Source organism: Macaca fascicularis, chromosome 18, assembly GCF_037993035.2.
Source record: "Macaca fascicularis isolate 582-1 chromosome 18, T2T-MFA8v1.1".
Lineage (NCBI taxonomy): Eukaryota > Metazoa > Chordata > Mammalia > Primates > Cercopithecidae > Macaca > Macaca fascicularis.
The window spans coordinates 71,433,813-71,439,799 of record NC_088392.1 but is presented as its reverse complement, the minus strand read 5'-3'; positions in this window follow the sequence as shown (position 1 = coordinate 71,439,799).

The following is a 5,987-nucleotide window of genomic DNA, read 5'->3' as shown; positions in this document are numbered from 1 at the left end:
GGCCACTTTGGACTCCTCATGCCTCTGAGTCAACAGGTCCAGAAAGGAGTTATGGTGCTGGCTGGGGTGATTGATCCAGGGTACAAAGGGGAAATTGCACACTACTCCACCATGGAGGTGGGGAAGAGTATGTCTAGAATACAGGAGCTCCATTAGGGCATCTGTTAGGACTACCATGCTCAGTGATTAAATCAGTGGAAAAACGACAGCCCAATGCAGGCATGACTAATGACGTAGACCCTTCAGGAATGACTCCCTTGGGGGGTCAGCCCACCTGGTAAAGAACTATGTGCTGCGTGGGCATCGTCTGGTCCCTTGAAGGAACAAATAGAAAAGAATAATCTCTCTCTCTCTCTCTCTCTCTCTCTCTCTCTCTCTCTCTCTCCCTCCCTCCCTCCCTCCCCCTCTCCTTGAGCTGGGACATCCATCTTTTCTCACCCTTGGAGATGGGAGCTCTTGGGTCTTGGGACTTTGGACACCTCTGGGACATACACCAGCAGCCTCCCTGGTTCTCAGGTCTTGTGTATGGAGTGGGAGTTACACCACTGTCTCCCCTGGTTCTCAGGACTTCAGACTTGGAATAAATGATACCACTGGCTTTCCTGCATTGCCAGACTGCAGATGGCATCTTGTGGGACTTTTCAGCCTTCATAATTGCATGAGCCAATTCCCATAATGAATCCCCTTTTTATATATCTATATATTTATATTGTACTGGTTCTGTTTCTCTGGAGAACTGTGACTAATATCGTTGCCATACAAGTATCTGTTTCTGTCCCTGTTTTCAATTCTTCAGGTATACTCCTAGGAGTGTAAATGCTAGATCATATGGGAATTATACTATATTTATCTTTTTGAAGAATCACAATGGCATCATTTTTTTAATTTCCATCAGCAATGTATGAGGGTTCCAATATCTCCATGCCCTTGCCAATTCAGATGCTCCTCAACTTACAATGAAATTGTTGTGCCCCAATAAACCCATCATACACTGAAAGTACTATAAGTTGAAAATGCTATTTTTTTTTTTTTTTGAGACTGTCTCGCTCTGTTGCCCAGGCTGGAGTGCAATGGCGTGATCTTGACTCACTGCATCCTCAACCTCCCAGGCTCAAGCAATCTTCCCACCTCAGCCTTCCAAGTATCTGGGACTATAGGCACATGCCACCATACCTGGCAATTTTTTTTTTTTTTTGGTAAATACAGAGTTTCACCATGTTGCCCAGGCTGGTCTTGAACTTCTGGGCTCAAATGATCTGCCTGCCTCGGCTTCCCAAAATACTAGGATTACAGGCATGAGCCACCACACCCAGCCAAACATGCATTTAATACACCACCAACCAGCCCAGAAAAAGATCCAGATTCAAAAATTCAGATACGGTTTTCTAGTGAATGCATCTTGCTTTTGTACCGTCATAAAGTAAAAAAAAAAAAAAAAAAAATCCTGTCAAACCATTATAAGTTGGAGATCATTTGTACTTGTTATTTTCTGTAGGTGTTTTGTTTTTTGAATTATAGACATCCTAGTAGATGTGAAGTGTTATTTCATTGTGGTTTTGATTTACATCTTCCTAATAACCAAGAATGTTGAGCATCTTTTTATGTGTTTATTGGCTATATATTTTCCTTGGAGTAACGTCAATTCAAGTCCTTTGCCCATTTAACAATTGGGTTTTCTTTTTGTTTTTGAGTTTTAGGAGCTCTTCAACTATTTGGGATATTAAATCCCTATGAGATATATGATTTACATATGAGAATCATGTATGATTTCTCTTATTCTGTAGTTTGCTTTTTTACTTTTTTGATAATGCCCTTTGGTGCAGAGAAGTTTTGAGTTTTGATGAAGTCCAATTTATTTATTTTTAATTTTGATGCTGGTGCTTTTGTTGTCGCATATAAGACTTTTTTTTTTTTTTAAGTTCTAGGGTACATGTGCACCACATGCAGGTTTGTTACACATGTATACATGTGCCATGTTGGTGTGCTGCACCCATTAACTCGTCATTTACATTAGGTGTATCTCCTAATGCTATCCATTCCCCCTCCCCCCTCCCACATAAAAGAATTTCTTGCTGATTCCAAGGCCATTATGATTTACCCCATATTTTATTCGAAGAGTTTTATGGTTTTAGCTCTTGTATTTAGGCTGTTGATCATTTTGAGTTATTTTTTGCATACGGCATAAGGTAGGCATCCAATTTCATTCTTTCCCATGTGGAATTCTAGTTTTCCCAGTATTTTTGAAGTCTATTCTTCCCCCATCAAAGGAACTTGGTACCACTGTCAAAAATTGGTCATTGGCTGAGCGTGGTGGCTCGTGCCTGTAATCCCAGCACTTTGGGAGGCCAAGGTGGGTGGATCACCTGAGGTCAGGAGTTCAAGACCAGCCTGGCCAACATGGCAAAACCCCGTTTCTACTACAAATAGAAAAATTTGCTAGGCGTGGTGGCAGGCACCTGTAATCTCAGCTACACAGGAGGCTGAGGCAGGGGGAACTGCTTGAACCCGGGAGGCAGAGGTTGTTGTGAGCCGAGATTGTACCACTGCACTCCAGCCTGCGCAACAGAGCAAGACTCTGTCTCAAAAAAAAAAAAAATTTGGTAATAGCTGTATGGGTTTATTTCTGGACTCTCAATTCCATTGCATTGGTGTACGTATATCTATCTTAATGCCAGTACTGCATTGTTTTGATTACGGTAGGTTCGCATTAAGTTTGAAATGAGGAAGTGTGAGTCTTCTGACTTTGTTCTTTTTCGGGATGATTTTTTTTCTGTGCCTCTTGCAATTCCATATGAATGTAAGGATCTGTTTTCATTTTTTTGCAAAAAAGAAAAAAGCTATTGTTATTGTGGTAAGAACTGTGTTTAATTTGTAGATCACCTTGGGTAGTTTTGACATCTTAGTATTCAGTCTTCCTACCTAAGAATGTGAGGTGTTTGTCCATTTATTTAGATCCTTAATTTCTTTCAACAGTATTTGTAGTTTTCAGTGTACAAGTCTTTCAGCTCGTTGTTTAAATTTATTTCTAGGTATTGTCTTCTGGAAGACACTATTATAATTAATCACTTTCATAATTTCTTTTCTGACTTATTGCCAGTGTTTAGAAATTCAACTGATGTTTGCATGTTTATCTTGTACTCTACAACTCTGCTGAATTCCTTTATTAGGTCTAATAGCTTTCTTGTGGATTCCTTGGGATTTTCATTTATAGGATCATATCTCAGAATAGATGGTTTTACTTATTCCTTTTTAATTTGAGTGCCTTTTTTTTCTTTTGCTTGTCTAATTGCTCTGGCTAGTTCTTCCAGTACCGTGCTGAATATCAGTTGTGAATGTAGCATTCTTGTGTTGTTCCTGATCTTAGGGGAAGAATTTCAGTCTTTCACCATTGAACATAATGTTAGCCGCGGGTTTTTCATAAATGCCCTTTCATTATGTTGAGAACATTCCCTTCCATGTCTAGTTTTCTGAGTGTTTTTATCATGAAAGAATGTTGGATTTTGTTAAATGCCTTTACTACATTAAGATGATCGTGTGATTTTTTTTCATTCATTCTATTAATGTGATATATTGGTTGGTTTTTCTTTTCTTTCTTTCTTTCTTTTCTTTTCTTTTTTTTTTTTTCCTTTGAGACAGAATCTCACTTTGTTGCCAAGGCTGGAGTACAGTTGTGTGATCAAGGCTGACTGTAGCCTCAACCTCTCAGGCTCAAGCAATCTTCCCAGCTCAGCCTCCCAAGTAGCCGGAATTATAGTCATGCACCACTGCATCTGGCTAATTTTTGTATTTTTTGTAGGGACTGGGTCTCACTATGTTGCCCAGGCTGGTCTTGAACTCCTGACCTCAAGCAATTCACCCATCTTTGTCCTCCCAAAGTGCTGTGATTACTTTTTTTTTTTTAAGACAGGGTCTCTCTATATGTTGCCCAGGCTTGAGTACAGTGGCACAATCATGGCTCACTGTAGCCTCAACCTTCTGGGCTCAAGTAATCCTCCTGCCTCAGCCTCCCAAATAGCTAGGACCACAGGTGTGCACCACCACACCCAGCTAAACTTTTTTTGTTTTTTGTAGAGACAAGGTTGTGCCGTGTTGCTCAGCCTAGTCTTGAACTCCTGGGCTCAAGCAATCCTCCTGCCTTGGCTTCCCAAAGTGCTGGGATTACAGGTTTGAGCCACTGCTCCTATTTAATTGAGGAGTTTAATTCATTTACATTTACATTTAAGGTAATCTCTGAGGATTACTTTTGCCATTTTGCTATGTTCTGTAGTCTTATACATTTGTCCCTCATTTCCTCCAATACTTCTTTGTGTTTAGTTGAGTTTTTTGTTGTTGTTCCTCTTCTTCTTTTTTTTTTTAATTTGTGGGGAACAATTTTGATTCCCTCTTCATTTATCTATGTAGGTTTTTTTAAAGATATTTTCTTTGTTGTTGACATGAAGTTTGCATTTAACATTCTAAATATATGACAATATAATTTGAATAGCATTGAGATAGAAAAAAATAAAGTAGCTTTCCTGCTGTCACACACTCATCACAGAATACTTCACTTCTGGTCACCAAAATACGTGGAAGTTTTTCCCCACACACCACGCGATTCTCCAGTAGACACCACTGGGTATCCTACAAGTCAATTCAACGGTGACGCTATCTACTTGGAGTGAGAGTCAGAGCCCACAGGTTATGGGCTCAATTACATGGGATTGCCTCCCTTTTCAGATGCCAGGTACAAGTAGTAGGTTGTCACCTATTTTTCTGACCAAGTGGCTATAAATTGGAGTTCCAATGACCACATCCTTAATTTCAGTTCATTTTCTAAGAAGGCTCACGTGACTCAGGGAACTTGTACTTACTGGTTTGTTATAAATATATTACAAAGGATACAGATGAAGAAATACATAGGGCAAGGTATGTGGGAAGAGACACGGACCTCGCGTACCCTCTCCAGGCACACTACCTTCCTGACACCTCCAAGTGTTCGGCAATCCAGGAACTCTTTAAACGCTGTCCCTTTTTTTTTTTTTTTTTTTTTAATGGAGGCTTCATTAGATAGGCACAACTGATAATATTGGCCACTGGCAATTATCTCAAACTTCAGTTTCTCTGTCTTCCCCAGATACTGGGGGAGTGAGTGGAGCTGAAAGTTCCAACCCTCTAAACACAGGATTGGTTCTTTTGACAATCAGCCCCCATCCTGAGGCTTTCCAGGTGCACCCTGCCACCAGTCATCTCATTAGCATACAAAACGACATTTACCACTTAAGACATTCCAAGGATTTTAGGAACAGTGTACCAGAAAATGGGGAGGGAGGGAAGACTGACTCTATATTTCTTATTCTAAATCACAGTATCACAATAGTTACCAACTTAACCTCAATAGTATACAAAAACATTGCTTCTATCAACTCCCCCAACTCTTTTTTTTTTTTTTTTTTTTTTTTTTTGAGGGAGTCTTGCTCTGTGGCCCAGGCTGGAGTGCAGTGGTGTGATCTTGGCTTACTGCAAGCTCCACCTCCCGGATTCACGCCTTTCTCCTGCCTCAGCCTCCCAAGGAGCTAGGACTATAGGCGCCCACCACCATGCCCAGCTAATTTTTTGTATTTTTAGTAGAGATGGGGTTTCACCATGTTAGCCAGGATGGTCTCGGTCTCCTGACCTTGTGATCCACCTACCTCGGACTCCCAAAGTGCTGGGATTACAGGCGTGAGCCACCGCGCCTGGCCATGTATTTCTTAGTCTAAAACACAGTATCACAATAGTTACCAACTTAACCTCAGTAGTATACAAAAACATTGCTCCTATCAACTTTGCCTCCCCCAACTCTTACATTGTCACACGTTACATCTTCATACATGTGTGCCCCATAACAGATTTATAATAACAGTTATTATTATTTTAAGACAGAGTCTTGCTCTGTTGCTGTAGTACAGTGGCTCAATCTTGGCTCACTGCAACCTCTACCTCCTGGGTTCAAGCAATTCTCCTGCTTC